The sequence below is a fragment of the Amblyraja radiata genome, chromosome 47, assembly GCF_010909765.2.
Source record: "Amblyraja radiata isolate CabotCenter1 chromosome 47, sAmbRad1.1.pri, whole genome shotgun sequence".
NCBI classification, from domain to species: Eukaryota; Metazoa; Chordata; class Chondrichthyes; order Rajiformes; family Rajidae; genus Amblyraja; species Amblyraja radiata.
This window is the reverse complement of record NC_046002.1, coordinates 7,712,766-7,724,743: the sequence shown is the minus strand read 5'-3', so window position 1 is coordinate 7,724,743 and position 11,978 is coordinate 7,712,766.

Here is an 11,978-nt window from a genome sequence, read left to right as displayed (position 1 = left end):
GGACTAGTTTAAATTAAACTAGTTTAGATGGGACTCGGTTAAATGGAACTAGTTTAGATGGAACTAGTTTAGATGGGACTAGTTTAAATTAAACTAGTTTAGATGGGACTCGGTTAAATGGAACTAGTTTAGATGGGACTAGTTTAAATGGAACTAGTTTAGATGGGACTCGGTTAAATGGAACTAGTTTAGATGGGACTAGTTTAAATGGAACTAGTTTAGATGGGACTAGTTTAAATGGGATTAGTTTAGGTGGGACTAGTTTAAATTAAACTAGTTTAGATGGGATTAGTTTTAATTGAACTAGTTTAGATGGGACTAGTTTAAATGGGATTAGTTTAGATGGGACTAGTTTAAATTAAACTAGTTTAGATGGGATTAGTTTTAATTGAACTAGTTTAGATGGGACTAGTTTAGATGGGAGTAGCTTCGATGGGAGTAGTTTAGATGGGGACAAGCTTAGATGGGGCATCTGGCCACCCTGCTGCATGATCTAAACCTGCAAGAGATTTGCTGACCTACACGTGTCCACTCCCAACGTCGAATGACATTGATTGATTGAATGAATGAATGAACGACTGTCCACACCCGTTTGAAGTTGAATGCAACTTTTGTCAGCCATGGAAAGAAACAGTTAAACAAGAGGAGAGAGGTCTCCATTGCGACAGTAACTTCCACTGGAAGGCAATAAGACAGGTTGAGGCCAGCAGCCGCCATGTTGTCCTCACCTCCGCCGTCGCCCTCCATCAGACCACGTGCTCCCGGCCGGAAGCCCCCCTCTGCCCCCTTATTATCACGTGACCCGGGTTAATTCATTCCCCCCTCTTCTCTCCGCTCTGACCGCCCTTCAGCGGCCGTGAGAGGGAAGGGAAGCAACATATTCAACCGGCAGGCCGTCGGGGGGTGACGTTTGGCGTGTTAATCGGTTATTTAGGGCAGCTGGACGGTCACTTCCGCCCCGCAGTGTTGGCGAGGGGGGCGGATGGAGAGAGCAGCCCGGCCGCCATTTTGTGCATCGACGACCACTTCAGGCAGAGGTGAGACCAAAGATTATAGAGGAGAGCTCTGCTATAAGATCTTTGGGCGAGACAAGGTGCTGACAGTGACTGCTGCTCTTTGTCACCATCCCTTCATCAAACACAGGTTTTTTTTTTTGCATTCTACATTTTCTCTGCAGATATATTAACCACAGTTAGAATTAGAATTAGAATTAGAATTAGAAACATAGAAACATAGAAATTAGGTGCAGGAGTAGAGGCCATTCGGCCCTTCGAGCCTGCACCGCCATTCAATATGATCATGGCTGATCATCCACTCAGTATCCCGTACCTGCCTTCTCTCCATACCCTCTGATCCCCTTAGCCACAAGGGCCACATCTAACTCCCTCTTAAATATAGCCAATGAACTGGCCTCGACTACCCTCTGTGGCAGGGAGTTCCAGAGATTCACCACTCTCTGTGTGAAAAAAGTTCTTCTCATCTCGGTTTTAAAGGATTTCCCCCTTATCCTTAAGCTGTGACCCCTTGTCCTGGACTTCCCCAACATCGGGAGCAATCTTCCTGCATCTAGCCTGTCCAACCCCTTAAGAATTTTGTAAGTTTCTATAAGATCCCCACTCAATCTCCTAAATTCTAGAGAGTATAAACCAAGTCTATCCAGTCTTTCTTCATAAGACAGTCCTGACATCCCAGGAATCAGTCTGGTGAACCTTCTCTGCACTCCCTCTATGGCAATAATGTCCTTCCTCAGATTTGGAGACCAAAACTGTACGCAATACTCCAGGTGTGGTCTCACCAAGACCCTGTACAACTGCAGTAGAACCTCCCTGCTCCTATACTCAAATCCTTTTGCTATGAAAGCTAACATACCATTCGTTTTCTTCACTGAATTAGAATTAGAAATACCTTTATTGTCATTCAGACCTTACGGTCTGAACGAAATTTCGTGCCTGCAGTCATACATACAATAATACAATAATAAACAATAATAAACACAAATTAACATCCATCACAGTGAGTCCTCCAATAATAATAATAATAATAAATTTTATTTAATGGGCGCCTTTCAGACATCTCAAGGACACCTTACATAGTAATCGGAATAACATATAATCGGAATATAACAAGTAATAAAGACATCACAGAGACACAAATTAAAAACAGAATTCAATCCAAAAACAGAAAATCAAAAACACAGTGTGAAGAGGGAGCAGCGGCAGCCAAAGCGCGCCAGCGTCCACTCTCTCTTCACGGCAGCCATCTTGGACACAGACCTACAGGACTACAATTAGACAAAAAAAAATCATCCCCCCACAGTGGATAGCACTGTGGAGGAAGGCACAATGTCCAGTCCCCACCCCATGTCCAGTCCCCACTCCAAGCACCTCCTCACTGTGGTGGAGGCAAAAATCTTAGGGCTGCAGTCTCTTCCCTCCTCTTCTCCCTCTGCACTGAGGCGATACCCCCATCGGGCGATGGTACAAACGGTTACATAGAAACATAAATAATAATAATGGATGGGATTTATATAGCGCCTTTCTAGAATACTCAAGGCGCTTTACATCGCATTATTCATACACTCCTCAGTCACACTCGGTGGTGGTGAGCTACTTCTGTAGCCACAGCTGCCCTGGGGCAGGCTGACGGAAGCGTGGCTGCCAATCTGCGCCTACGGCCCCTCCGACCACCACCAATCACTCACACACATTCACACACAGGCAAAGGTGGGTGAAGTGTCTTGCCCAAGGACACAACGACAGTATGCACTCCAAGCGGGATTACATAGAAAATAGGTACATGAGTAGAGGCCATTCGGCCCTTCGAGCCAGCACCGCCATTCAATATGATCATGGCTGATCATCCAACTCAGTATCCTGTACCTGCCTTCTCTCCATACCCCCTGATCCCTTTAGCCACAAGGGCCACATCTAACTCCCTCTTAAATATAGCCAATGAACTGTGGCCTCAACTACAATCTGTGGCAGTGAATTCCACCGATTCACCACTCTCTGTGTAAAAAAATGATTTTCTCATCTCGGTCCTAAAAGACTTCCCCCTTATCCTTAAACTGTGACCCCTTGTTCTGGACTTCCCCAACATCGGGAACAATCTTCCTGCATCTAGCCTGTCCAACCCCTCTTGGTTTCTTGGTCCTCCAAAATATTCCAAATGGAATTCCCACACCAGGGAAGGAGCCCCCAGGGTCAGGCAGGAAAACAAAAAGCTGCAGCCATTAATAAACTGTAATTATTGTTTCAGAAAGATACACATCTTCACAAAACCAGCATACATTTTAAACAACAACAACAACAAAAAGAGAAAAAAGGTGCGTGTGAAGAAGAAAAAATACATTAAAGGTCCACATTGATGCCTAGTGAGAGGGAAGTGGGTATGGGGGAACAGGGGCAAAAATGAAACAAAAACTAGATGTAAAATTGATCCGAATCTATTCAAAATCCGATTCAGATTCAACTTTAATTGTCATTGTCAGTGTACAATACAGAGACAACGAAATGCAGTTAGCATCTCCCTGGAAGAGCGACATAGAATATGAATTCAATAAATAAATCTATTTACATGTATACAGACATAGTGTTTTTCCTGTGGGAGGAGTGTCCGGGGTGGGGGGGTGATTGGCAGTCACCGAGGTACATTGTTGAGTAGTGTGACAGCCGCAGTTTACAAAATCCAGTTTACATGAAGTGGATTTGAGAGTCTGCAGGAGCAGGACGCCGAAAACAGGGTCTGGCAACAGACAAGGAGTTTGCAGTATTTGTCCGTGAGTGTACAGATGTATACTTGTATATACAGGTTTTTATTTTATAGTGAGTATATGATCCAAGAGTCCGATTGAAGCCCATCCGTCTCACAGGGGAAGAGGCAGCTACTGATAAAATGTAGTTGTTGTTTTTTTCCCAACTGGTGCAGGTTAATTGGTCCTGAAGCACACACAGGGCAGCCGGCCGGGTTAACCATCCTCCTTGGGCGGGGTATACCAACCTGCGGGCACAAAGAAATCAAACGTCAACAATGGCTGCCTTGGTTCTTGGTTTCTTGGTCCTCCAAAATATTCCAAATGGAATTTAAACTGGAGGTGGTGAAGAGAGGACTTAAGCCAGAAAGGGTTATTGGGAAGAAAGAGCTACTTTAAATTTAGTTGCATCTGGTTGGGTAACTATAGTAGGGTGAAGATTATTCCATGCTTTAATTGTGCGGGGGAAGAACGAATTGCTGTACCAACACATCTGTCTTTGTAGCTGGGATCACAAATTGCATCGAATGCCCTCGTCTGCTCGTAATTGGTTTGGGTTTGGTGTAGGTCTTGTAATCTATGTCGAGCTGAACATTTAACATGTAAAAACAGGTCAAACGGTGAGCTTCACATGTGTCTGTCTTGGAGAGGGTTCCACCCCAGAGAATTCAGAAGTTTGGTGACACTCGCTTCTCTCTCATAGGTGTTAGTAACAAATCGAGCTGCCTGTCTTTGGACACGTTGGATGGAAGAAATGTTTTTATTTGTGTATGGGTCCCATGCTGCAACTGTGCAGTCCAAATGAGATCTAACGAGGGTGAAGTATAGGGGGGTTGCACGTAAGGTCACTGGGTCATAGGGCTCGACGCATGGAGCCGCTAAATCCAACTGGAAGACATCCGTCACTTCCGGTATATGTTATTAATGCTAGAAACGCGTACTTTCCTACCTGTTAAAAACCGCCAAAATGTTGAATTTTTGCGCTGAAATAAATTGTGGGAGTCGGGGTAAGTGTGAGAGATATGTACCCAACTTTAGAATTCCAAACGTGAAGCGAAATGAAGGTATAGAGAAGCGAGAGCTGAAGGGACAACAACAGCTAAAGTGCTTGGTAAACATTGTCCGTGCAGATATCGGAATTGAAAATATTGGGAATTATCGCGTTTGCTCACTGCATTTCATCAAGTAAGGCATTATTTGTGGTTTTTCTTGATTCCTTTGGTATCTAAACATTCTCAGAAGTGATAAATCTGGCTGTAAATTTTTCTTCAGATGCGTTTTCATTTTGTATGTAAAAACCCACGGGAACCATGACCGATTTAAAAAAATTACAGCCAGATTTATCACTTCTGAAACTTTTTAGATGCCAAAGGAATCAAGAAAAAACACCTTACTTGATGAAATGCAGTGTGCAAACGGCCAATGTTCGCCAAGCACTCTGGTTGTTGTTGTCCCTTCAGCTTTCGCTTCTATCTGCCGTCATTTCTCCTCACTTTTGGAATTCTGAAGTAGGCTAAATGTCTCGCACGCTTATCCCGATTTCCATCATTATTTACAGCGCAAAAATTGACAATTTCAGTGGGTTTTAACGGGCCCGCTACGCTGGAAACAATGGTAAGTGCCTACCTGCAGTTCATCGCGTGTACTCCATTTGGAGTAGCGTAGCAACAGTACGGGTCATGGGTCGTGACCCAACTGCCGTGAAACCTCCCTATACAATCAGTTTTATTCGTCACATTGCACATAAAGTGCAAGTGAAATGAATTTGTCAGCAGCGATACAATGATAAAGAACACACAATACACAATAAAAATTTAACACAAACATCCACCACAGCATTCATCACTGTGGTGGAAGGCACAAAATTTGGCCAGTCCTCCTCCATTTCCCCCCGTGGTTGGGACCAGAGTCCAGAGTCAGTCCAGGATCGGCTCTTCCCCACCGGAGACCGCGGCTTTAGGTTGGTGTAGGCCGCAGGCCGGCGGTCGAAGATTTAAAGTTCCCGCCGCAGCCAGAAGCACCGCAGACCACAGGGCCGGCGGTCGAAGCTCCCCTACAGGGGTGATGGTATGTCCGGGTCCGCGGTAGAAGTTAGCCGCGGGCCAGCGGTGGAAGCTCCTTCTTCTCCCGGGTCCCCCACGAGGGATCCCGGGCTGCGGTAGCCGCGCCAGCTGGAGCTCTGCAGACCGCGGCTTCAGGCTGCCGGCTGCCGCGGGCCAGCGAAACGGAGCGCTCCCCTCTGGCTAGCCCCAGCGAGGGCTCGCCCGCTCCAAGCCGAGAATCCGCGCCGCGCCCGCCGCTGAAGCCCCGGGCGCGTCTCCGGGAAAGGCCGCCCGATCCTCGTTGTTAGGCCACGGGGGAGGCGACCTGGAAAAAGTCGCCTCTCCATGGAGGAGGCGACCAAAACGGTTTCCCGCTCACCGCCCCACACCACCCCCCACACAAGACACACAAAAAAACACAAAAAAAACATATTTTAAAACATACTAAAAGAAAAAAAAAAGTTGGAAAAACGGACACGCTGCTGACAGGGCGCCGGCTTGCTGCGCCCCCACCGACTACTTCACGACAGTCGGGTCACGACCCATGACCCGTACTGTTACTACACTACTCCAAATGGATTACACGCGATGAACTGCAGGTAGGCACTTACCATTGTTTCCAGCGTAGCGGGCCCGTTAAAACCCGCTGAAATTGTCCATTTTTGCGCTGTAAATAATTATGGAAATCGGGATAAGCGTGTGAGACATTTAGCATACTTCAGAATTCCAAAAGTGAGGAGAAATGACGGTAGATAGAAACGAGAGCTGAAGAGACAACAACAACCAGAGTGCTTGGCGAACATTGGCCGTTTGCTCACTGCATTTCATCAACAGTAAGGCATTATTTGTGTTTTTTCTTGATTCCTTTGGCATCTAAAAAATTTCAGAAGTGATAAATCTGGCTGTAATCGCCCATGGTTCTCGTGGGTTTTTACATACAAAATGAAAACGCATCTGAAGAAAAATTTACAGCCAGATTTATCACTTCTGAGAATTTTTAGATACCAAAGGAATCAAGAAAAAACACAAATAATGCCTTACTTGATGAAATGCAGTGAGCAAACGCGATAATTCCCAATATTTTCAATGTTTACCAAGCACTTTAGCTGCTGTAGTCTCTTCAGCTCTCGCTTCTCTATACCTTCATTTCGCTTCACGTTTGGAATTCTAAAGTTGGGTAGATGTCTCTCACACTTACCCCGACTCCCACAATTTTTTTCAGCGCAAAAAATCAACATTTTGGCGGTTTTTAACAGGTAGGAAAGTACGCGTTTCTAGCATTAATAACATATACCGGAAGTGACGGATGTCTTCCAGTTGGATTTAGCGGCTCCATGCGTCGAGCCCTATGACCCAGTGACATTTCGTGCAACCCCCCTATTCCATGCTTTAATTGTGCGGGGGAAGAACGAATTGCTGTACACATCTGTCTTTGTAGCTGGGATCACAAATTGCATCGAATGCCCTCGTCTGCTCCTAATTGGTTTGGGTTTGGTGTAGGTCTTGTAATCTATGTCGAGCTGACCCATTTAACATGTTGTAAAAACAGGTCAAACGGTGAGCTTCACGTCTGTCTTGGAGAGGGTTCCACCCTAGAGAATTCAGAAGTTTGGTGACACTCGCTTCTCTCTCATAGGTGTTAGTAACAAATCGAGCTGCCTGTCTTTGGACACGTTGGATGGAAGAAATGTTTTTATTTGTGTATGGGTCCCATGCTGCAACTGCGTAGTCCCAATGAGGTCTAACGAGGGTGAAGTATAGCTTCTCCTTGACAGAAGTTGAACAATGATGAAAGTTGCGCCTCAGAAAGTTTAGGACACCAGTTGCTTTCACCGTTGCATGATGTTTCTGATCATTCCAATGCAGATTTGATGCCAAGATACTTGGTTTGTTTGGATTCTTCAAGGGTGGCACCAAGTATATTGTAAGGTGTTGTAAGTATATTGTAAGACAAGGTGGTGGCAGCAACTCGTTGACCCATTGGCACGGTCTTGGCACTCTGCACTTTATGAGGATGTTGCCAGGACTCGAGGGGTGGGGGCTGAGCGACAGGGAGAGATTGAGCGGGGCCAGCGAGAGGAGAAGGCCGGCCGCCATTTTGTGCATCGACGACCACTTCAGGCAGAGGCAAGGACTGTGGTGACAAGGTGCTGGCGATGAGTCTGCTGCTCTTTGTCACCATCCCTTCATCAGCACGGTTTTTTTTGTTGCATTCTACATTTTCTCTGCAGATATATTAACCACAGTTACATAGAAACATAGAAAATAGGTGCAGGAGTAGAGGCCATTCGGCCCTTCGAGCCTGCACCGCCATTCGATATGATCATGGCTGATCATCCAACTCAGTATTCCATCCCTGCCTTCTCTCCATACCCCCTGATCCCTTTAGCCACAAGGGCCACATCTAACTCCCTCTTAAATATAGCCAATGAACTGTGGCCTCAACTACCTTCTGTGGCAGAGAATTCCACAGATTCACCACTCTCTGTGTAAAAAATGATTTTCTCATCTCGGTCCTAAAAGACTTCCCTCTTATCCTTAAACTGTGACCCCTAGTTCTGGACTTCCCCAACATCGGGAATAATCTTCCTGCATCTAGCCTGTCCAACCCCTTAAGAAGTTTAGGCACCCGCTGAGTTTCTCCAGTAATTTTGTGTACCTTCGATCTTCCAGCATCTGCAGTTCCTTCTTGAACACCCTTAAGAAGTTTGTAAGTTTCTATAAGATCCCCCCTCAATCTTCTAAATTCTAGCGAGTACAAGCCGAGTCTATCCAGTCTTTCTTCATATGAAAGTCCTGACATCCCAGGAATCAGTCTGGTGAACCTTCTCTGTACTCCCTCTATGGCAAGAATGTCTTTCCTCAGATTAGGAGACCAAAACTGTACGCAATACTCCAGGTGTGGTCTCACCAAGACCCTGTACAACTGCAGTAGAACCTCCCTGCTCCTATACTCAAATCCTTTTGCTACCTCAGCGCAGGGGAAGGGGAGAAGGGGGAGATGAAGGGGTGAAGGGGAGAGAGGAAGGGGTGGGGTGGGGATATAAGGAGAAGGGAAAGGAGGAGAAGAGAGAGTAGGAGAGAAAGAGAAGGGAAGAGGGAGGGCGAAGGAAGACAGGATAATGGGGGAAGGAGGAGGGGTGGTGTGAATGAGAGAATAAGAGAAAGAGGGGGAGAAGAAGGAAGAGGGGAAGGAAGAGAAGGGGAATGATAGGAGGAGGCGCTGTCCTGTACGGCTGCCTGTCCTGCAGCTGTCCGTTTTTTTCACTTCTTTTTTATTATTTTTAGTAGGTTAAAGTGTGTAGTCGGGGGGGTCTAATCTTTTTATGTGTGGGGGGTGGTGGGGGGGAAGGGGGAAACTGCTTTTTCAAGTCCCTACCTGGTCGGAGAGGCTGCCTTCCTCCGAGCAGCACCTTCGACCTGTCCTCGCGGCCTACCAGCGGGTCCTGGAGCGACGTTTCCCTGAGGGGACCTGGCCAGAACCTCGGCTTTGGCGGCGGCGCAGCGTTGGAGCGCTATTGCGGAGCGGGCAATGCCTTTCCTGGGTCGCCGCGCTGGAACTCCAGTATGCTGGGACCGCCGATGAGAACATTGTGGAGCCGCGGTTCTGTGGAGCGGCCAGCTGCGGCGCTGAACTTTACATCCCGGAGCCTGGGATCTCTTGTCGAGATCGCCAGTGTGTGGAGCTCCGTCCGGCGCGGTCTGTTGGCTTGGAAGCCGCGGTCTCCGGTGGGAAGGCGGCCGTTCCTGGCACCCCAAGCCACTGAGGGTTCTCCCGATGCCGGAGCACCATCACCCGCCGAGAACATCGGGCGCCGTGGCGGCGACTGTGGAGGCCTCAATAGGCCCGACTCTGGGTGGACAAGAGGATGGGGACTGGACTTTGTGCCTTCCCCCACAGTGGGAATCACTGTGGGGGGATGTTTTTGTGTTTTGGTGTTGAACTTCTTCTTGAATGCTATGTTGTATTTTTATTAGTGTGCTGCAAGGACATCTGAATTTCCCCTGAATAAAGGGATTAATAAAGTAAATCTAATCTAATGAGTGAGAGAAGGAGAGGAGGGGGAAAGGAGGAGTAGAAGGGGAAGGAGGAGAGGGTAAGGGGGAGAGAGAGAAGATGAGACAGAGAAGAAGGAGAGGGAGAGAAAGGAAAAGAGAAGGAGAGGATGGGGAAAGGAGGAGGAGAAGAGGGGGGAGAGGGAGAGGAGAAGGAAAGAGGGGAAGAGAAGGAGCGAAGGTGAAGGAGGAGAGGGAGAGAAGGGGGAGGAGAGGGAGAGCAAGTGCTGAGTGATACTCAACTTAGAGCTTTTCAGCATACTACATCCAGATCCAGAATGGGCCTGTCCCACTTAGGTGATTTTTTTAGGCAACTGCAGGCGACTAGTTTGTCATCACATGTTCGCCGGTGATCGGCGCTAAATTTTCAACGTTGAAATTTTTTTTTGGCGGCAGTGGGTTTAACGCCAATGAGCATAGCTTGACTTGTAGGTGCTGTCGTAGGTTATCGCGTAGGTTGTCACCGGCAGTTGCCTAAAAAAAGCGGCAAGTGGGACAGGCCCATAAAAGGCGTAGAAGCTGGAAAGGGTGCCAAGAAGATTTACGAGGATGTTGCCAGGACTCGACGGTGTGAGATACAGGGAGAGATTGAGCAGGCTAGGGCTCTATTGGTTGCCAAGACCATCACATAAATAACCTTGTGTAGGGAAGAACAGCAGATGCTGGTTTAAATCGAAGGTAGACACAAAATACTGGAGTAACTCAGCGGGACAAGCAGCATAACCTTCATATCCATACGCCTATCCAAAAGTATTTTAAATACCACTAACACATCTGCTTCAACCACCGCCCCTGGCAGTGCGTTCCAGGCATCTACCATCCGCTGTATGTTAAAAAAAACTTTCCCGCACATCTACCTCAAACTTTGCTAAGAATAAGGGGTAAGCCATTTAGAACGGAGACGAGGAAACACTTTTTCTCACTGAGATTTGTGAGTCTGTGGAATTCTCCGCCTCTGGAGGCCGGTGGAGGCCGGTTCTCTGGATACTTTCATGGGAGAGCTAGATAAGGCTCTTAAAGATAGCGGAGTCAGGGTATATTGGGGAGAAGGCAGGAACGGGGTACTGATTGGGGATGATCAGCCATGATCACATTGAATAGCGGTGCTGGCTCGAAGGGCCGAATGGCCTACTCCTGCACCTATTTGTCTATTGTCTATTGCTTTAACTACTGAAACGTAAAGACACAAAGTGCCGGAGTAACTCCGGTGTGGGTCAGACGGCATCTCTGGAGAAAATGGACAATAAACATGGACAATAAATGGCCAGAGAAGGTTCACCAGACTGATTCCTAGGATGTCAGGACTTTCATATGAAGAAAGACTGGATAGACTCGGCTTGTACTCGCTAGAATTTAGAAGATTGAGGGGGGATCTTATAGAAACTTACAAAATTCTTAAGGGGTTGGACAGGCTAGATGCAGGAAGATTGTTCCCGATGTTGGGAAAGTCCAGAACAAGGGGTCACAGTTTAAGGATAAGGGGGAAATCTTTTAGGACCGAGATGAGAAAAACATTTTTCACACAGAGAGTGGTGAAAAGTGGTGCATCTCTGGAATTCTCTGCCACAGAAGGTAGTTGAGGCCAGTTCATTGGCTATATTTAAGAGGGAGTTAGATGTGGCCCTTGTGGCTAAAGGTATCAGGGGGTATGGAGATAAGGCAGGTACGGGATACTGAGTTGGATGATCAGCCATGATCATATCGAATGGCGGTGCAAGTTCGAAGGGCCGAATGGCCTCCTGCACCTATTTTCTATGTTTCTAAAACATTTGTTTAAAAAGGAACTGCAGATGCTGGAAAATCGAAGGTAGACAAAAATGCTGGAGAAACTCAGCCGGTGAGGCAGCATCTATGGAGCGAAGGAAATAGGCGACGTTTCAGGGCGAGACCCTTCTTCAGGACAATAAAACAGATGTTTTTTTGGCTAATAGCATTTTGTGGGAGTTACAAGGAACTGCAGATGCTGGAATATTGAGGGAAAACACTGGAGGTACTCAGCGGGTCAGTCAGCATCCCTAGAGAAAATGTGGGCAGGCGATCTTTTTCGGTCGGGACTCTACCCCAGTCGGGACACTTCTGCAGAGTGTTTCGAGAGCTTGTCCTGCATACCTTGGCTGACCCCACAGCAG